Below are 23,521 nucleotides of genomic sequence, written 5' to 3'. Positions count from 1 at the left end.
TGTCCAAATCTTCCACAAACATAACATGTAACATTCATTCTGCAATTTTTTGAATTATGACCAATTTTATTACATTTTGAACATTGACTGGTGGGTGCATTAGTGTTCTGATAATTTCTACATCTACACTGATTTTCTCTATGACCATACTTGTTATAGTTAAAGCATTTCCCATTGAATTTATAAGCATTAGGTTGTCTTACCAGTTTACTATGATCATGATTGTTTCCAGTACTAGAGCTTTCACTAATTTCAAAGACAAGGACATTAGTATCTCCATTAGGTTTCTAATTCTTCGGCATGCTATCAAGTTCCTCTAAGATTTTGTTGAATTTCTTTTTGTGTTGATTTGCAGTAGCCAACTTATTTTCCAAGATTCCTTTCTATCTGATGAGTTCAGTTCTATCATTTTGTGTATGCATCAAGTCTGTCTTTAACATATCATTCTCATGATTGAGTCTTGTGTATTCATTTCTAGCATCATTTAGTCTTCTAACCAAGTCATCTTCATTATTCTTCCTATCTTCAATGTTTGTAAAAAGCCTCATAGTCATGTCTTGCATCTCATTCTTCATTATATTGTTTTCTTGTCTCAGTTTGTTCACAAGGTCATTAAGAGTTTCCTTTTCATCATCATTATTCTACATCTTCTCAGAAAGTTCTCTTCTTTTGTTCCTTGCAATAGTGATATTCTCTTGAAGTCCCTAAATGATTTCCTGTGTAGCCTTCAGATCATCTTCAAATTTGATATTCTTCACCTTTTCTGCATCATAGTCTAAAAGAGATGTTTCCAATTGCTTTCTCAAGTTTTTCATCTCTACCAGTGTCAAAATCTTCCTCAAGCTGTTAAGCTTTTGAAAATAGAGGACTAGGCTCTTATACCAATTGTTAGGATTCCCAAAGATACTGAGAGGGGGTGGGGGGGGTGAATCAGTATCTAACCGGTAAAAGGATTTTCTGAACTTATAAAATAAATTGCATCTCAAAACAGTGTACCGATAAACAAGAATTAATGCAATAAATAAGAACAATAAACACAACATGAAAAGCACACCATAACACAATATTTTAATGAGGAAACCTGATGTGGGAAAAACCTCAGTGGGATTTGTGACCCACAATATTCACTTATTGGCCAATAAGGGAATATTACTTATACAATAGGGGCTTGCACATGCAGGAAGGCCAAGTGCCTAGAGCTCACTTTTTAGTTACAAAATAAGTCTCACCAACTTACAAAAGTGGATTATATAAATCCAATGTCATGTACTACTTCGGATCAGCATCTCCTATACAAGGTTCAGTACCATTTTAAGCTCTTGCAATAATCATAAATCCTTTTCCAAAGTATGCCTTAATATTCGCACATTAGTTCTACAATAATCTAATCATATCTGCATCTACTAAATGGTCTACAAGATCTCATACTTATATGAGTCTTATTACAATTCGCCATGTAGGCTTACAAAAATATTTTGCAATTAAATAAAAAATATAAATAAACAAAATCCTGTCAGCTAGGGTGCTGGTAATCATCTTATCGATGCCGGTGAACTGCATGCCAGAGTAGAGTCTGCTGGTGTCGGTGCCTGTCAGTGTCATATGATTGTAAGGTTGCCATCAATGACAATACCTTCAATCACCTACAATTTCTCATTGAAGTGTGCATTTTCCAACACACAGATGCTTCTAATCACTGACCAAAATGCATACCGATACTCACTAAAACATTGACAACCAAAAATTTGCATTCCATAACTCATATGATCTATCACCAAAAGAATCTCCTTAAATATGCTTCTAGCTTTACCATGTCAGCTTCAATGAAAAATATAAACATGTCGACTATCGGTACATAATGAATTTTAAACATAATCCCAATGACAATATCGACCATCACACGTTAGTACAAAATCCATGAAAGAAATAATCAGGACCAAAATATTTCCTATCTGGGTCCTATCCATTATTGGGTTCCATATACATGTTACTGCGATCAGTTCTCGGGAATGAAGCAAAGTGAATACTGGTGAAGTTTAATGAATGTCGGTTAACCAAAAGAAATAAGACAATGAAACCAAACCAAATAGAGACTATATACACCTGAAGATGAAATCCCATGAGATGATGAGTTGCCATCAATGGCAACCCAAACTACCATTTAACTCTTACTTGATGAGTGTCAATTGCCAACAATAACTAGACTGATAGTGTGGTCAGATACAAGATGTTCCTGGTACAATACCATCTACATGCAATCTACTTGGAGTGGTTTGAGACCTAGAGGTTAGCCTAGGCATACATCACTCAATATTGCACTGTGTTCTGGAGGATAAGAAGCAAGATGCACCTCTTATCTGTAATGTTGATATGGTTGGATTTTAGGGAGTGTACATGAGGTATTAGAGCATATCTCATCCTACCTCGATATTCCCTAAGGATAAACTTATTGCAAACCTAAGGCATTAGGCCAAAAAAGGATGTGATAAGGATACAAATGGAGATAAGCATCCATATAGAAAGCATGATGTAGATCAGGGTAAGCATTAGGGAGAGGCCCATACCTCAAATCATGGTTATGCTAACCATTAGACACTGAGTAGTGATCCACCACTTTTAGAGGATAAAGGAAAGAGAGTAGAGAAGCAAGATGACGATTATGTATGAATAGAAAGACCTAACTCTTGGTCACATATATAATCACCAACTATCCCTTATGCTAATATACCAAGTTGACATGAACATGGAGAGAGTAGAAAAGCTATGCCCTAACTGCAATACAAACTATGTTATCTAATACTCCTCCTTCACTCAATATTTAGTGATGTGATGGAGATCCAAGTAGGAGGATTTGATGATTTTGATATATTTAATTTTGATGATTTTGTTATATTTCACACATGGATGATATAACTTTGTGGGTCACATTGTCAGAGATATGGTTGCTGGATATTGGCTCATATATTGTCATAAATGTGTTTTCATTGAACATATGTGGAGATTGTTAATGAGGAGATTGTTGGAGTTTTGTTAACATATTCTTAAGTGTATTCTGGTGTTGCAGTTTGGTTGGATGAGCTGGTTTATCCTGTGTGTTGTAGATGAAGTGATGTGGATTAAAGGGTTTGTATTATACTATCTATAGATGGTTCATTCCCATTTGCAGTGGGTCACATGATGTTTTGATCAAGTTTGGTGATCCGGTATTAAGGATGTTATGCAGTTGTTCGTGTTATTCGGTATTCGGGTTTATGCTTTGTATTACTTTGAAATTGAGATATCTTTTATTGTGGATGTGTGGGATGTGTTTTGGACACTGATGTGTGTCCTTAATTTGATTATTTCATGATTTGGAAATCTACAAAAAAATCTTTCAGGTTGACAGTCAGTTGTGATGGTGTTCTTGAGCTTTGATTGAGAGATGATGATGATTTTGGTAATTTGAGTTGTTGTACGGCAATTCACATTGCTTGTGAATGTCTCTAGATCATGTTCTATGTGTATTGGTGGTCTGCATTGATCATTGTGGGCATTATTGAAGATTTTCTTTGTCCGGTGGTGCTCTTCATGTTATACGATATTCTTGGTGGTTGTAGCGTGTTGCAGAAGATCGAGGTGTAATTGTTGGAGGTGTTTCATATTTGTAGTATTGATTTGGGTCTAGACTATGTCTTAGCCAACATTGTTCTGGTCCACATGTATTGTTGTAGCGTGTGAGGATATTATTTTGTTATTTGTATTGAGGGTTTAGCCAACCTTGAAATTGAGGTTGAGGGTTTGTATAAATAAATATAATAATCATGTAAGATGTATGTTTATAAGTATCTGCATTTTATCTACTAGTATGTGACCAAGTTGGATGTGAGAACAAGTGATTTGATCTTGTGCAAGTGTGAAGCATAAGTATTGTTGCAGAGCAAACTGTGTACTTAACCAGAACTGTACTCAGGCATATGGAGATGCCATTTTCATAGTTCATGTGATTCAAATTATTGTCTAAAAGATTTTGTAAGTCAGTTAGACTTCCTATAAGATAGTGAGTCTTCCCTTAAGGTTGTAGATTTTTTGGCTTTCTTATTTTGAGCAGTGAGCTCTAGATAGTGTGTCTGAATGCATGTGCATTCCCCATTGTGTTATTGATGTGGAGTTGTTTCATACTTTAACTTTTAATTGTTAGATCCATTTTATTACTTAAGTTGCAGTAAGTTTTTGTGCAAACTGACTCCTCGCCCCCCCCCCCCCCCCCACCCTCCTCCTCGCCCCCTAAGTTTATTGCATTGTTGCCTACAATGGTCACATATGTGTGTATCTAATGATCCTAACATATCATTCCTAGATTACAACATGGTGGAAGGAGGCATGAGTATATCACTAATCCAGTGAGAGTAGAGTTGGAGATTCTTTGAGATGAGACAAAGTGGCTATACGTTGAGATCTTAGAAGCTAGGATAGATGCAATGAGACATAGAGCTTTTGTCAAAGGGATGGAACAAAGGAACTCTTGTACTATTCACTCATGATCTATGACAACCCATCAATGTTATTCCATTCCATAGCCACCACCACAAATAAGATCTAAGGGTTTTGTGAGCCATCATCCATAGGGTGGTGAGAGTCATATGATTATACACCACATTTTTCATCAGTGGCTATTTTTGCTACATATCTTGTATTGACACCCTCATGTTTGAGAAATTTGAAGTTCATATAATTTGCAACTTATTCATTGCACTTTGGAGCACCCCTATCAAATGTAATCAAGTAGCCTTCTTTGGAAATTAATATTTTGTAGCTTGTTGATTGTCGTGAGAAGTCCATTGATAGTCATACTATCATGATATTTGTGAATGTACTTGCTTAATTTAATATTACCAAGATAATATTTAGTACACTTGCACCACGTCAGTAAGAGTTTTAATGTCTATAATTTGTTGAATCTACCTCTGAACCAATCTTTGGAAATTAAAATTTTGTACTTCAAATATTATCATGCAAATCTATTTGGTAGAATGTTTTTTGGGACATATGAAAAATATTCTTGTTTAGTTTTATAGTCTTTGGATAAGTATTGATATGATTTTTAATTATTTTCTAATTGCTTCCTAGCTCAAAATACATCCTTAAAAAGTTACAAATTTCTTGAATCTGAGCATTTACCCACTAGATATTTTAGCCTCAAATACCTCGAGTTGTAGTTTTGTGTCGATTTGAGCTCATATGGTATATTAATTTAATTTAATGTTTTCTCTATTGAGTGACGAAGCTAACAAAGTCCGTTTACAAAAGAAGTACATAAATTCTCATGGCTTGTAGATGCCCAGTTGGCCAACAATGAAATTAGCCTGAAATAGTCGCAGGAGAAAATAATATTTCATGACTTTACTATGGTTTGTGGGCAGCTATTTTTTAAACATTTTAAAGTAGTTTTAAAAGGATTTTAGAGCACATATGAAAATACTAAATTTGTTATAGTTTTATAAAGTTTATCTTTATAAACTTTATACAAATTAAAAGGCTTATAAATTCATTAACTCTGCATTATGGACATGGTCCAGCTACATTTCAAGTGTTCCACCAATCATAAAAGCTCCAGCAATGGGTTAGAGCTTTGCAGCTTGTTCTCTAGTTTTTGAATTTTCCTTGCAAATGCGATGTGTGTAGGCCATCGAGACTATGTGTGACCCTATCAAAACTCTATTTCTCTTGATAAAAACATATTAATTATAAAGAGATGTATATTTGAATCTTTATTTAATGTCATATAAAACATAGAGGTTATTGTGTACATTTATATTTATAAACATAATAGTATGAAAGGGAAACTTATTAAAATATTTTGTAATGCTAAAATATTGAAGCAACAATTGAATTTGAGAAATATAATTAAAGTCTTTTCAATGACAATCAAAATTAAAGATTCTTTTGATTATGGAATTGTATGAAAAATTATATAATTATTAAAATACATTTATGTTAGAAGATTGCCATCTTAATGAAAAATTATGAAACTGAAAATAGTGGAGGAAGTTAATGTTAGACCCTTACAAAGAAATAAAGCATGTATCTATACAAGAAAATTTCTTAAAACTTGTTACACTAGTACACATTTGTACCATATGTAATTTGAATCCAAAATTTAAATAATAATAACAATGCAGCTTTTAAAAAATATATAAAGAAGATACTCTATATTCGACAAAACTATAATGTATGATGAAGTTCAAAATTAGACTAAATTTATTTTGATACTATTTTGTATTATATTAGCAGGGAGAGGGCCTTGAACCCTACAAAAAAATTAAATCAGAGAGTAGCATCATAGAATCTGGCATCAAATAGCCAAAGTAGGAAAACCACATCCACCTCTATCTGAAGTAATAAAAACTCATCATGTCCACATAACTAAACATATTGTTATGACAAATCCACCATCTACCTAAAGTATAACTATCAATAATTAAAAATAATGAACATAGGAAAATAAATAATTTTAATAAAAAACTAAATTATACAACACGCATACCTATTAAAAAGATCTTCATTATAACACCTATGCCTAACAATATTAGATATCATCAAAAGCAAGAAGCAAAACACTAACTACTTAATCTTCCCTAATGAGGTTCCATTTTTTCTCTAGTGTCTACACCAATTCATTCCAAATGTCCAGGGGAATTGTCTCCTCATTCTTGACTTCCTCATCCAGTTTGCCTTGCTTCAGCGACTTCCTAAATTTTTTCTTCATCCTTCTCTATATAGAAAAAAATCCCATAGATGATTTCTTCATAATTCCATCAGTGATGGCACATATAGAGCTTAAGGAGTTTCCTATTTGATGATATCCCTACCTATACTCTTCATTTTTGGCTTCAACATTCATCACCCTAACTTGTAGTTCTATCCCATCTTCCTAGTGTTGTCCTTCTTCATGCCAGACGGTGAATATTGAGAGCAGGGTATGATATCAACATCATCCAAAGAGTTGTAGGGTGGGGAAATTGGTTTAGAATCCTCCCTATCCTTCGAGGATTCACTCTCCTCTTCCATTTATTCCTTGTAGTATTCCTCCTATTCTTCCTCTTCCACATGAAACTCCTCATCATCAATGTCCTCATTAGAGGAAGCTTCATCTGCTTTTGGGTTTAATTCCTCTGCAATTTCATGAGTGGTCACTTTATATTCAATTTTAACCCTTCTATCTTTGTCCAGGAGAGGAGAAGACCTCTCTCTAGACATACCCTCCATCTTTTCCTTCTCATGTTACCTCTCCTCTTCCTTTTCAGAGTCATGTAAGTCATGTCAATGGAGATGCTTTTTTTGGAGGAATCTTTATTGATCTTTTTGGCTTTAACATGGTTGTTTTAAGGGGTTTCCAATTTTATTTTATCAAGATTAATTTTAACTAGGGCCACCTCTAGGGTTTCTTGTTCTTGAACAACATAGAGATTCTTGCCTTTGGATTTGGTTGTAGGAGTAATGTCAAGTGAAGGCAAGGGATTGGTCTGAATGAGCTCAATTTTGATAGAGGAGTCATAGGACTCTTTCTTAGTTTTAGTGTTTCCAGGTAGGGTAAGAAAACAACTGCGATGGGTGGAGTGGTCAAAGGCATATTTATACATATTATAAATAAGCCCTCAACACAGGAAAGGGTTACCACCATTAGGAATACTATCCTCAAGTAAAATGAAATTAAAATATAAAAAAATAATCTTATGCCATGCCTAATGTGATTCAGTATGGGAAAATGATAGCTGTGAAAAGAGATATACCTACCATCTAGGGTAAAATATTTCATAACAAAATTGCTAATGATATCATAGGTCTTAGGAAGGATAGAACGACCATACACATTTTTCTCTACCACTGACCTCTCTCCTTTCGTGAAGAATTTCTTCATGTAAGGCTTCTCATATCCAGATCTTTTCTTTTCTACTTTCTTACCCTCATTCTACAACCTTGTAACTTCCACTATGAGCTCTACCAAACAACAAAGGAAATTTGGCCAACAAACACCTCACCATTTTGCCAAGAGTTGCAAAATGTCATCATCAAGGCTCTCTTATAACCCTTCATGGCCAAAAAGAAGGGCATTATACCATATTTGTGAAAAATATCCCACACTTCTTCATTTTTTTGAACTTGTTTGTAAATTTTAGGCCCAGTACTCTTCAAAGTTCCCCACATATCAATAGAATTCAACATAGTTCTAGAACAAGAATTCTGAAGACAAAATAAAAACAAACTACAACTAATAAAACCAGCCTCATCTAGTAAAAATTATTCATTAAAAAGGCTATTTTTGGACTGATTGCCTTCATTTTCCCCACATGTGAGAGGGAAACTCAAATTATGGGAAATTAAGGTGCTATAAATAATCAACTCACTGCCTTTCCATAAAATGATTTCATATCTTTAGTATTCAAGGTAAGTTGGGGTAGAAAAGGCTCTGTCCTTCCAACATTGCAAATAAAATGACTGACATACACATCACCTCTTAGCCTAGTAGACATCCAATATAACTCACAAATAAGCTACCTAGTCAACATCCTTGTCACCAACCCAAACATTGTCGCACAGTAAATTTGAATTTGAAAAACATTGGTGCTCTTATTTAAAAAGTGAGGAGGGAAAAGGCAACCAAAAGAGCCATCAATTGGCCAAGTGATTGATAGAGTCACTTAGGTAAGGTTTAATTCATTCCTTAGTGAGGATATCTTTTTTCCCAATCGGGCTCTCCTTGTAGGTAAAAAAGCTCCAATCCTTATGAGTGAGGCCAAGATTGGTAGCTCCATCAACTGCACAGTTCCCCTTTTTAAAAATATGTTGTATTTTGATACAGTTAAAGAGGCCCATCAATATTTTACACTCTTCCATAATACTTTTGATTTCCTAGAGAATATTAGCCCTACCATTTAGGCAGTTTACAATAAGTTTGGAATCACCTTTGAGGACTGCATTTTGGCACTTTAGATTCTGGAGGTGTAAGAGTTCCTCTGCCAAGCCACCATCACCCCTACCTTGTTATTCAATCCCTTCCCTAGATTGACACAATAGCCTTCCACCAAGAGGCCCATGTCGTTTCTAATGATGTCACCCATGCCAAATATACTAGGATTCCCTTTAGAGAAACCATCAAAGTTAAATTTTAACCAACCTTGCATTGGAGGAATCTAGATACAATTGTTCCTTAAGATTGAATTATTCCTATTCATCCTAAGAAGGCTATGGGTAATTTCCCATTTCTATTTTATTCTCAGATCCATCAAGCTTGGCATCACTTTATAGGTCCCCTGCAAACCAGTATTTATATTCTGCTATGATCCTCTTATCTTAATATCCTTTTGTTACATTCCTTCCACAAATTCTTGTTAGTGAAAGGAGGATTTTGAAGCTAAAGATTCCTAATAATTAGGTCTGTACATTGTATGAGGTTGTATTGCTTGATAAAGTCATTCATATTTCCTGTGAAGGTCCAACTTCATAAGATCTGCAAGTAGCTCATCCCAAACCTCCCAAGTGAATTGATAGTGCATGAACAAATGATTATTTCTTTCAAGATATTTACAACATATGACACATCTGTTGACTAGAGAGAAACCTCTTTTATTTAAATTATCAATAGTTAATATTTTTCTATGAGCAGTAGCGCACCAGAAACAATTGATCTTGGGTATAAGGCCTTTAATGCAAATCCTTTTCTAGCAAAAGTTGCCCTTAGGTTTTTTAACAATGGTATTATGGGTCGATTTGAATAAGAAAGGAATAGAAGGGTTTTACCACCAAATCCATTCATCTTCTAGGTGAGCTGAAAAAAAGGAACAATCACCAAGGTAGGAAGCCAAGAATTGGGCCTTGTTCATCAATTGATTTAGGGAATGAGTAGGAATATCCCTATTAACCAACACCTTATTCAAAAGAGTTTTCCATCTAGCCTTGTCCTCCTACTACAAGATATAACCATGAACCAGGTTCCCACAACTTTTGGTGAGGATCTATTTAAGTTTACTGAATTGAGACACGTTAGATAGCGTAGAGTCTTTTAGCCATACATCATCCAAAAAAATATTGGTCTTTCCACTTTTGACTATTTTTTCCCCCACCTTTTTTAGAATGGTTTTGGGTTTGGAAACATTATTCCAGATGTAGGAATCAAAGGGTAAATCTTTCTCAAAAAGAAAGCTACAACTTCTTGTATTATTGAGGCTTTTGGTAGTAATAATATTTGTCCAATCCTTAGGACCTTCAACCAGCTACCAAACAATTTTATAAATTAAGGTCTGATTAAATGATTTGAGCTTTCTTATACCAAGCCCTTCTGATGCAGAGCATCTTGGAGCCTTGAATGTTTCACCTTCTTGAGTGACTTGTCCTACTCAACTATACAACTACTCAAGTCCTTCGTATGGCACTTGGCAAGGGTTATGACAATGAAATGTCCAAGTTCTGAACCTTCTTGAATTGCCTCTAAAGTATACCCAGTGGTTTTTGGACAATCAACTCTTCCACTTGAGGTTGTCACCTCAATTACTCACACTCACCCCTCCTGGGCTCGAACCCCTCCTACTAGGATCTTAAAAAACAAACTCTTCTTATGGTTTCATAATGCATTAATAAGGTGTCTTCCTTTTGTTTTGAATTTTAAGACTCACCAAATCTATCGCCATGGTTTCTCAATCCTTCTAGGTCTCTACCGACACCTAAATAGGCCTAATTGCATTAGCCTTCCTTAAGCGGGTTTTGGGGTTTTATTTGCAAAAATAACAAAATAGACTAGGAATAAATAATGGATTTGAGTACCCTTTTGGAAGATGAAGACAATAATGTAAAAGTGCATCTACATTGTCCATACAGGTGTGGTTTCCAATGCTGCACTATTTTTTGGGGTTATAGGCTTAACTAGTGGATTGACAAAATTGGTCTAGAATATTTCACCAGTAAAATCTCCTTCTCTAAACACCTTGGTAACCTTCAAGGGAACTTTGAGGGCTTTCCATTCATGTTCCACTTGGGCCTTCATCGATCTTCATGTACTCACAAATCACACTTTGCTTACTGTCCTAACTCACCTACTCCCAGCAGTGAGCCTAGGTCTTCATTGTTTCTCCTCCTCCTAGACCTACATAATCAGACACCCTATTCCAAAACTATATAAAAAACCTAACCTAGCATTCTTAATGATTTCAGCAAGTTACATCTAAGAATTCCTAGGCTAGAGCCATTTTTTGCTCTTAAACCCTACATGCAAGGGTTTCACTCATAGTTGTAAAGAATGAGAGAAATCTCTACAACCTGGAACAATCAAACCTGCAAATCAACCTTATTGAAAGAAAATACAATCAACATACAAAGATGACAATGATTTTACACCATCTAGTTCATACTGGACTGTACAAGAAATGAAAAACAAGACAAAACTATCAAAAACCGGTGGAAACGAGATTGTTTCATAAACCAAAATCTTGTTCTTGCAATTCCAATCCTTTCAACCTGAGCAATGAAATGAAATTTGGCTTATATCCAATTTTTTCAGTCAGTTCAACCAAATTCCTCATGCCCATAACAAAAATATAAATTTTGCAAGAAATTGCAAAATGTTGCTCAACAACTTTTGACAACTTTTCTCTAGGATGCAAATTTGCATTCTCTTCCATTCTAAGACTTGTAAAGGTCCTAAAAAACCCTATAAGATCTAAACACAAATTTATTGACTCCTAAATCATGAATACATTCATCTGGAGTGTTTTGCCTGTGAACTACCTAAGCATCTCACTTCTAAGGCTAACATCATCCTGAGCATAATTAACTCAAACCAAAATTTGGACAACTCAACCATGGTTCTACTAATTCCTCAATGGTTGGTCCATGATTACATGACACATTACCTCACAAATTGAAAATAAATCAAAGCTTACATTCTTCGAGTGCTCGGTTCCCTGCACCATACTCTGTTGGGTCAAAGGACTCAAGTCCCTTGAGTGATAAGGTCTGAAATCTCCACTCCATGCCGAAGTATATCTGCCTCTAACATCCACATGGCATCTAAACCTAGTAGCCCTTTCCACTTAACAATATAGTGCTTGTAAAATCCTTTCCTTGTCTTTTTTACTATCTTGTTATCCAAGATACTCTCTAACTCAACTGGTTGAGTAGGTGGAAAATCCTTTACCCATTCTTCATGAACCGGTGATAGCATGTCTTTCTGATTTATTGGTGACTCTCCCTTTTATGGATAGAGATCACATATATTAAAGATATGAGATATCCCCAAGGTAGGTGGAAGTTCAACCTCAAAGGCATTTTGCCCATACTTGTGGAACACCTTGAGAGGTCAAATTTTATTCATCATGAGCTTGATAAGCTTCCCTTTTGGAAGTCTCTCCTTCCTAAGGTATGCCAACACTAAGTCTCCTACTTGAAATTATAGCTTCCTCCTTATTTTATCAACTTGAACCTTTTACTGCTTAGATTTTTATTGTAAGGATTGGTTTACCTTATCATGCACCTCTTTAATGCCTTCTCCAAAATTCCCCCCTTGTGCACTCTTGGGTGCCATTGAACTAAGATCTCTGAGCTCTAATATGCCCCTAGGATGGTATCCATACACTATCTCAAAAGAACTTTTACTAGTGCTATGGTTCACTGACTCATTATATGCATATTTTGCTTGTCCAAGTACTAGATCCCAAGTCTGCCCATGTTGTTTGGTAAGACATTATAGCAAGTTACCCAATGACTGGTTGACTAATTCTATCTGACCATCTAATTAGTGATGATAGGTAGATGAAAAGGATAAATTGGTGCCCAACTTCCTCCAAAGTGTCCTCCAAAAGTGGCTCAAAAACTTCACATCTCTATCACTCACAATGCTGATTGGAAGACCATGAATTCTAACTATCTCCTCGAAGAAGAGGCTTGCAATATAGGTGGCATCATTGGTAGTCTTGCAAGGTATGAAATGTGTCATTTTTGAACCTATCTGCTACCACATACACACTATCAAATCCTCTTGGTGTCTATTGTGACGTATTCACACATCGCCTCATTGCAAATGGGGGCCTCTACTCTTTTTAGCTTTCTAGGTTTTTAGGGTTTATCTGTTGGCCTTTGCATTTTGAGTGTTGCCAGAGGGATCACTAGGATGGTAGGCTCTGCTTGAGCCTTGGTGAGTCTTTGGGGCCCCAGAATTAGGGTTTCTTTGAAAGTCTTCCTTAGGGCCTGGTTTTTCTCTTGTTGCTAATTGTGTCTTGCTTGGTGAGTGAGTATCATTCTTGAAGGTCTGAGCTAGGTCAAGTTGGTGAGTGATGAAGTCTGGAATGTCATGTTGATCTTCAAATGCCCTAAAATTTGGCTAAGTCTAGAATGTCCCGATCCTGAAATTTGGCTGTTTGGAATGTCCTGATCCTGAAATTTGACTAAGTCTGGAAAACTGAAGAATCCTCCAAAAACTAGATTTTGCAATATAACTCTTGGAGGTCCGAAACCACTCTCAAACATCCTGCTAGTATATATGGAATATAACTTAAAGTATAAGTTTTTATACTTAAATGTTATATTCTATAAAATGATCTTGATGGAGAGACCAAAATGTCAAATTTCGCTCCTAACCCTTCCAAAGGGTCCAAAGTGAATTTCGCTCCTGACCCTTCCAAGGGTTCAGAGTGAAATTATCCATAAGACATTCTACTTTGACCAAAACCTAGAACTAATGCATTCTTAGGCCTGAATGAAGGTAAAAATGCTTGTTTGAATGAGGAAATGTGAAAATGAAGTCACAATTTGAGCCCAAGGATGATTTTTGCTCCTAAACCTTCCAAAGGGTCCAGAGCGAAATTCATTTTTTTTCCACTTTGCTCTTCGACATGACCAAGTTTGTTGACTTTTGGGGCGTGATGGGAAGGTTTTGATGCACATTTGTCTTTGAGAGGAGATTTGAGGTGACAAAATGATGGAAATTAGCCTAAAGTAAGAATTTCGCTCCTGACCCTTCCAAAGGGTCCAGAGCGAAATTCTTGAAAACCTCATTTTCTCCGTTGTTTAGACCAATGTTCTAGTTTTGAGGTGATGGATGTAAAAATGTGAAGGATTTTGGCCTTGTATATGGTGAAAATGGATAACAATAATAACAATATTGAAAGGATAAATGAATCCAACCACAAAACCCTAGCTTAACAATCAACAAGGATCCACCATAACATCTGAAGATTACCTAAGACAATGCAAATCACATGAAATCACAAAGATTATACCATCACATGTCCAATAGGGTTTTGATCTCCATTCTTCCTATCTCCATTGATCTTGCTTGATATATTTGCTCTCAGATTTTATGTGCACAAGAGCTCAACAAAGAATGGAATGTGGTTGCAAGTAGGATCATAGTGTAGTCAAGTCTTCCAAATTGTCGATTAGGGTCATTGATTAGGGTTTGATAATGAAGAAGGCATCTCCTTAAATAGAAGACACCATAAGAAATGGAGGGATAAGATTGAGAGGTGTAAAAAAGGAGGTCGGCTAGGATTAGAGGGTAGGTAGAGGAAATAATAAAATAATGAAAGAGGTAGGCAGTGTAGGAATTAAGAGATGAATGACATGTGTCATAGGTAGAAAAGGCTAATGAATTAATTAAATAAATAAAGATTTATTTAATTAATAGAAGAAGTGGGATAATTAAATAAATAAGTATTTATTTAATTTAGAAAAAGGATAATTTAAATAAATAAATGTATTTATTTAAATGAGAAATAAGGCTAGAAGAGGATAAATGAATTATTTAAATAAATATAGAATTATTTAATTAATAGAAGAATGAGGCTTAGATAATTAAATAAATAATATTTATTTAATTAGACTGGACAATTTTAGGTGTCTACATTTTGCCCCTCTTTGAGACAATGCGGCTTGTCGTGTTGTTTCAAAGAAGATAAGATGAACTGATACAGAGTTGCCCCAGAATGGGAATGATATGCCCCCTCGAGAGATTGGATGAAAATGTCTGAAAATATCGTAGACAATCTCTCGATAAGAAAGACAGGATAGAATGGATTGACTGGATAAAGTGACAGAGTCACGGGATAATGAAGACTGACTCGGGAAACGAGGGCTAGGGCAGTCTATAAGATAGACCACGGGGGAAAATACATCCTCATTGTCATCTACATCTTCATGAGATCAAAGTGCAGAGCGAGAAAAGAGCAAGAGCAGTTAGCAGCGATGGCTTTCGTTCATAGATTCGACCGCGTTCGCTGATTTTAGAGGCCAGCAGAGGTAGGAGAGCCGGTAAGTACCACCAAACCTCTTTGTACTTTGATGCATTCAATTTTGTCATTAATGCATGCTAGTTAGAGCAATAAATGCGCTTAGAAGTAGGGCTTAAAAAATGTCAAAAACCATTGAAACGCGTCTGTGTCGGTACCAAGCGCGTCTGTGTCCGCCTGGCGCGTCTGTGTAGGTGCCAGGCGCGTTTGCGTCTGGAACCGCGTTTGCGTCGGATGAGGGCGCGTTTATGTCATTCAGGGGCGTCTGCATCGCCAAGTCGCGTTTATGCATGGTATAAGCACGTTTGTGTTATACAGGCGCGTCTATGCTGTACAGGCGTGTCTGTGCAGTCTGTAGGTGCGTTTGTGTCAGTCAAGCGCGTTTGCGTTGAAAAATGCAAGTTTTGGTCTTCTAGGTCAAATCGGCAGTTCTGTGATGAACATAGGTTGTCGATTGGATAAGCTGTTGAGAGGATACACTCAAGCAGGTCCTCTAGGAAGACTAGGATAGATCAAGGCACTTTGTGATGAATAGTGAGTACCAAGATAGAGTACTTTGTGATGAACAGGGAGTACCCAAAGTATGAGTAGCACTTTGTGATGAACAGGGAGTGCAAATGTGAGTAACACTTTGTGATGAACAGTGAGTGTCACCCATGGAGTACTTTGTGATGAACAGGGAGTACTACTAGCATAGATAGTAACACTTTGTGATGAATAGTGAGTGTCACTAGAATAAATAGCTATGTGCATTTAGATAACGAGTAGCATTTTGTGATAAACAGTGAATGCCACTATGACTGACATGATTTGATTTGCTTGACTGCAGGAGTACTTGCTGATGCTGGAGTCACGGGAGAGATTCCCGACGACATAGAAGGTGCGACCTCAGCTATCAGTTGGAGACAGAGCTGCCATCGAGGAGATGGGTCTGAGACATGTATTGTATGTGCCTGAGTTTTGGGCAAACATGGGTTTGCTGACTGCGCTTGCTGAGAGATGGCACTCTGAGACGTGCACATTCTATTTGCTGATGGGGGAGATGACAATCACCTTGGAGGATGTATACAAGATTATGCGGATACTAGTTGATGGGGAGCTAATTTTGTACAATCGAGATGGAGATAGGGATGCCCTTAGACGAGTGTTCTAGGATCCAAGATTGGAGATGAGGGTGGGACAAGTGGCATGGGATACCATGACATGGACAGGATTAGCACTACCAACAGTTTTGGCAGGAGTTATCAGTGGGTTCCTTTGTATTAGTTTTGTACCATTTTGTATGATGATGTAGACACCTGCAGGTGATTGTAGCCATATGATTTTGACATCATTGTATCATGACATTTTATATATATATATGAGATGATTCATCTTTGCGGCAACTATATGCATGCATACCTATGTGATGAGATGTTTAATGATTTATGTTTTGTGTGATGCTTATAATATGGATGCAAATATTTATATGATGCAATGCAATATATTTTGTTCTTTTATGTTTTATATGCGTATGCATGATGCAAATGTGAATGTATGTAATGCAGATAAATATGATAATGCAAATGTAAATTGTGCTAATAGGTGTTGTGTGCTGGATGTGATGCAGTTGTGATATCTATATGTATGTATGAAATGCTTATATGTGGTAATGCAGGTGCAACTACATGAAATGCAAATGTTTTTGGTGTGTCATTATACTCAGTCATGTGATAGCAGGCTAAACGGACTCAAGAAGGATGATGGAAGTCAATCAAGAAAGGGGGATGAAAGATAGAAGATATGAAAGTGAAAGAGCTTCTTGTGCATTATCATCATTGAGCTTTATTATGGCAAGTAGGTTATGACAATCGAGGCATATGTTCGATCCAGAAAGTCCTTGTACTTGTTTGCATGGAGATAAGATAGTCACAAACAAGGAATGCCCTAGTTCATACTAGACTCACAGTGTCCTCATATCCTTGGACAAGTCATAGCATTACTAAAAGACAATCCACAGACAACAAACACAAATAGGTGACAATACCCCATCCTTGCCTTTCTAGTCAAAGACCTCCTAGAGATAGAATCTCTAGTCAGAGACATCCTGGAAAAGCTAAAAGACATGTCACCAAAAAGATGAAATCAAAAGAAAACCAAGACTCGACACCAACATCCACTATAGTCCTCAAGTTTAGTGTCTCTTGTCACTTGTATGAGTCTTATTTGATTGTGGTCACAATGTTTACTTTCACAAAAAGGATAGATAGCACTGAACCATATGTTGTCTGAGTCTGTTGAATGATTTGATTTGTTGAAGCCCATTGTTGCTACTATGTCTCATCTAAAACTGACTGAATCCATGAAACTGATACTTTATTGCGGAGAAGATGAAACTTTATTGTGGACTGGCGATGTAAATGTTTCTTTATTATGGATTGTGCGCGAAATAGACTGAAGGAAGCTGGAAGAAACTGTACTCCTCGAAACATGTGATGTTCTCAGTTCCACACCCATCACTAGACGTAGGATTTTGCCTTAGCCACAGATAGGATCTGATTTATTATGGATGGAAAGGGGTGAAAAGGGAGGTTTATTATGAATGGCTAACCAATCTTAGGTAGATCAATAACAAGCCATGATGGGAATGGGTAAGTTTATAATGAACGAATAGGTTGTGAGTGTGTGCAAAGTGAAAGGATGAAAGTGAATCTTGAAGGAGGGAGGAGCAATGTCTCTACGCATGGCACTGGTGACCCAGTTTTCACCATGGTACTTGCCCAGGGCCCCACCGAAGTGGTTTTCACCATTGGACGAAATTATTTCTCTTTACTTTTTTCGATTTTTCAATTTTTTTTGTGTCACAAGGTGCCTGTTTGCCAGGTTTTCACCAAGTAACGATTTTTTTGTGTTTATGATTTTTTTTGTATTTTTGAATTAGGATATTCCGAAGAGCTATGTGTAGAACCTGTGAAGGTGCATGCTGTTGATAGGATCCTCTAGAGGTTCACCTTCTATAGTTGAGAGCTGATATGCACCAGATCCATATGCTGCTGTAATGATGTAAGGACCAAGCCAATTTGGTTCGAGCTTGCCCTTCTTCTCTCTATCTTGTTGATTTTTAGGATTTTCTCTGAGAACCAAGTCACCTACCTCAAATGTACGAGGCTTGACTTTGTGATTGTAGCTACGACTCATTCGTTGTTGATAAGCCTTGAGATGATTAAAAGTAGTTTGTCTCCGTTCATCTAGTAGTTCTAGTTCTTGTAAGCGAGAGACCCTATAGTCTTCATCGTTGATGATGTTTTGCAAAGAGACCCATAAAGAAGGTAACTCGACCTCAATAGGCAAGATGGCTTCAGTGCCATAGACAAGTGAATATGGTGTTGCTCCTATAGGTCTGCGAACACTTGTGCGATAGGCCCAAAGTGTGGGATTTAGTTGGATATGCCAATTACGGCCAGCGTCATCGACTGTCTTCTTGAGGATTTTAAGGATTGTTTTATTAGATGCCTCAGCTTGGCCATTACCTTGGGGGTAATACGGTGTGGAGAAACGATGGGAAATATGGAAGTGGTCACAAAGTTCATGAACATCCTGATTTTTGAAGGGACGCCCGTTTTCAGTAATAATGGAAACAGGAATACCATATCAGCATATGATATAGTTAAGGATGAATGTGGCAATCTGTTTTCCAGTGACTTGTGTGAGAGGCACGGCTTCAATCCATTTTGTGAAATACTCTGTGGCTGTGATAATGAATTTATGACCATTAGAGGAAGGAGGGTGAATCTTGCCTATGAGATCGAGTCCCCACTAACAAAAGGGCCAAGGAGACGCAAGTGGTTGTAGTTCTTGTGCTAGCGCATGTATGAGGTCTCCATGAATTTGACATTGCTTACATTTCTTGACAAACTGATATGAGTCTTTTTCCATATTGGGCCAGTAATATCCAGTCCTAATGAGTTTCTTGGCCAAGGTAGGACCACTAGCATGTGGACCACATATCCCTTCATGCACTTCACATAACGCAATCTGAGCTTCATCGCTTTCTAAACATCTAAGAAGAGTGCCATCTAGACCTCGCCAGTATAGGATATCAGCTAAAATGACATATTGAGAGGATTGGCGAATGAAGGTGCAACGTTGGTTATTTGATAGATCAGGAGGTAGGGTATTGTCGCGAAGGTATGTGAAGATGGAACCATATAACTGGGATTCGGGACCAACAACGCATATCATTTCAGTAGGAGTGATTTCATATGAAGGAACCAACAGGTTGTCCACCAAGAACTCATAGCAGGTCTCATTTTGAGGTAGATCAATCAGTGAAGCAATTGTAGCCATGGCATCTGCAGCACGATTCTGCTCTCTTGGTATCTGCTCAAAATCTATCTTTGTGAAGTGTTGTTTCAAATCATCCACCATTTGCTTGTAAGGTAGTAATTTTTCATCTTTTGTTTGGTAATCATCAGTTGCTTGATGGATGACAAGTTGGGAATCCCCAAAAACATGAAGTTCCTGGATCTTCCACTGAACTACAATTCGTAATCCAGTTGTTAATGCCTCATATTCCGCTATATTGTTAGTGCAAGGAAATGATAAGCGGTATGATTTTGGTATAGAATCTCCTTGAGGAGTTATAAAGAGAATACCAGCTCTTGCCCCATGCTGTGTGTATGAGCCGTCAAAGTATAGTTGCCATGGCTTTGCATGTGATATTGTTAAAATGGATTCATCTGGAAATTCTGAATTTAGAGGAACATCATCAATCATGGGGGCATCTGTTAATTGATCCATGTGGCTTGTCCTTTTATTGCTTTTCTATCCACATACTCGATCTCGAATTCACTAAGGATCATTACCCATTTGGCCAGCTGCCTAGTAAGTGTTGCTTTATTGAGGAGGTATTTCAATGGATCTATCCTTGCAACTAACTTAGTCTTATGAGTAAGCATGTAATGTCATAATTTTTGTGAAGCAAAGACCACGGCGAGACATGCACGCTCGATTGGTGTGTAGTTTAGCTCATATCCCACCAATGTGCGACTGATATAGTATACAGTCTTTTCCTTGCCCCCAGCAATTTGTTGCGCTAAGAGTGGCCCCAGTGCTGTTGGAGTAGCTGATATGTATAGTAGCAAAGGCTGATCTAGAACTGGTGGCATCAAAACTGGCCGATTCAAAAGATAATCTTTGAGCGTCTGAAAAGCTTGTTGACAGTTATCATCCCATTTGAATTTGATATTTTTATGTAGTAGGTGTTGAAAAGGATTACACTTATCTGCAAGTTGTGCTATGAATCTTTGTATAGACTGGAGTCTCCCTTGTAAGGATCGAAGTTGACTGATATTTCTGGGTGGCGACATGTCCAAGATAGCCTTGACTTTTGCTGGATCGGCTTCGATTCCTCTTTTGGACACAATGAATCCTAGGAGCTTCCCAGAGGTTACTCCAAAGACACATTTCTTGGGGTTTAATCTTACTTTGTATTTTTCCAACTGACCAAAGACAACTGAAAGTATGTCCAAATGTGTATCTCTGTCTACTGATTTACCCAAGAGATCATCAACATAATCTTCCACAGTTATGTGCATGAGATCATGAAAGATAGTGGTCATTGCTCTTTGATATGTAGCACCTGCATTTTTTAGCCCAAAGGGCATGACATTCCAATAGAAAGTTCCCCAAGGACAAGTGAATGATGTTTTGTGTTGATCTTCGGGTGCGATCCTTATTTGATTATAACCAGAAAATCCATCCATTAATGATAACATTTCGTGACCTGTTGTGAGATCAACGATCAAGTCAATATTTGGTAATGGGATGTCATCTTTTCGACAAGCTTTGTTGATGTCTCTAAAATCTGTACATATTCTTTTACTGCAATCTGGTTTACTGACAGGTACTAAATTGGAGATCCATTCAGGATAATCAATTGGGCGTATGAATCCGACATCCAATAACTTCTCCAGCTCTGCTTTGACTAGTAATGCCACTTGTGGATGCATTTTTCTTAATTTCTATTTCACTGGCTTTGCCCGCGGTTTGACTGTCAAATGATGCATTACCAAATCCAGATCTAGTCCAGGCATATCAACGTATGACCATGCAAAGTTGATTTGTCGTTCCTTGAAGAAACTTATGAACTGTGACCTTTCGGATGCTGTCAATGATTTAGCCAGGAATATGTTGTGCGGAACCTCTTCCGTACCAATGTTTGTTTTGATAGTCTCCTCTACCAACATGGATGACTTTTCCTCATACGAGGCTGGGAGAATGTCGAGCCTTCCATCTTCAGGTGTCTCAGAGAGGTTTTCACCCTCAGATACGTCCTTTCTTTTTACTTTTTTGGGATCAGATAGTGCCACAGTGTGGTTTTCGCCATAAGACCCTTGATTTGTTCTTATTTTCACATTTTTGCGACTCGAAGGTCCGACACCCTCACCAAAATATGCCATGTTGTTGAGTTCTATAGTGTACCCTACTTTATGGTCCCCAGGGGGAAGATCATCTCGTATGCCAAGATAGTCAATAATAGCTTCATCATTTTGGAATGTGTCAAACTGTGCTGGTCCTTCATAATCCTAGTCAATGAGTTGGTGGTGAACAAGGGGAAGGCCTTTAATGTTTTCGGAGTTTGCGGGGTCAAGAGTGAAGATGTGGTTATATTCGGGTATGTCGAGGTAATTATCAAGGTCATCGATGGCACTCTCCTCATCAGTCTCGATCGCAAGCGAATCCAAATTGTCATCACTAGTAGCACATTCTGGGATAGGTGTTCTCATCCTATGTGATTTCGGCCTATAACCTTGAGACGAAGACTGTGCGGAATCCTCATGGTTTGTTTCTTGACCAACTTTGAACTTTTTATAAAATTCCTCTTCTTCTGTGCGTTCATCTGGGTCTCTGAATATCTCGGTGAGCTCATAGTCACTGGAGGATTTGTCTGAACCCCATTCCCATTCGTGGGAGTCTATGGAATAGCGATCCTCTTGTTGAATTTTGGTAACTTTGATTTGTGATGCCTTTTCTATCCTTTTAGTGTGGATCTTGGAAGTCAAGAAACCAAGTCCCTTCGAGCGTTCCCTTTTTACATTTAATTCAGGTTGTAAGGGTTCCATAACGCCTTCTTTTCATAACCCAAGAGGGCTTTTTCCATCATACCCAAATTTTTGTAGAATCTTGAAGCCTTTGCCATATTTCTCACAGGGTATATTGATCTGATCTTGTGTGTCATCTTCCATGTCTTTGTAGAGCATTTTGTACAAACCTTCCTCTTCCAGTTTGCCCATCTTTGAAAGGTATTAGGATCCCATTTGAATACTATGATGGATATTTGCTTGTTAGGATGTGGCCTTCCATATTCTTTTGGAGAGCTCATGACTTGTCATAAATACATGGTTTGATTTAAAGTGTATTCTCCCATGCCTTTGTCCTGAAATTTGCCTTTGAGTTCACCTTGTTTTGATGTCGAAGGTTTCAATGACTCAGGGTCAATGTATGCCGAAGAAGGAACAGCTTCACGATTACTGGGAATGATGGTCTCAGTATGTGATCTCAGGTTATTGCAATATATTAACGGATTAGGATCACCGTTAACTGTTACCTCGACTCCATTGTGAGGAAACTTAATGCATTGGTGATATGTCGACGAGACTGCCCTCATTTCATGAATCCAAGGACGTCCTAGCAATATATTATAAGTGAGGTCCAGATCTAGAACTTGACAAATCACATCCTTTGTAACTAGTCCAACTCTTAGAGGTAAGGTGACTGTGCCTTTAGATGAGCGCTCTTCATCGTCATATGCCTTGATGGTGATTTGATTTTTGGAATTCACAGCTTTATCGAAATATCCCAATTGTTTAATGGTGCTCAATGTACAAATGTTTAGACCAGCTCCTCCATCTATCAAGACTCACTTTATTCGATGTTTGTGTATGAAGGCTTCAATATGTAATGGTGCATTATGTGGCTGACTTACGGAGGCGTCATCGGCTTCTGTGAATGTAAGGGAATGTGGAATGGAAAGGTATCCCACCATGGCTTGAAACTGGTCCACGTTCAGATTAGTAGGAATGGCGGTGTCTCTCAAGATTTTCTCAAGAATAGCTTTATGAGCGGGGGATATGCGTAAGAGCTGAAGGATGGAGATGAGCACGGGTGTCTTTCCTAATTGTTCTACAAGGTCATACTCAAGTTTGGTAGATGAAGAAGTGGTGTTTTTAGTTGAAGCACCTGGCAAAGTAATTTTACCTCGATGAGTTGTAACATGACATTCAGAA

Source organism: Cryptomeria japonica, chromosome 10 (assembly GCF_030272615.1).
Source record: "Cryptomeria japonica chromosome 10, Sugi_1.0, whole genome shotgun sequence".
NCBI lineage: Eukaryota > Viridiplantae > Streptophyta > Pinopsida > Cupressales > Cupressaceae > Cryptomeria > Cryptomeria japonica.
The sequence above is the reverse complement of the archived record's forward strand: the minus strand, read 5'-3'. Positions refer to the sequence as shown.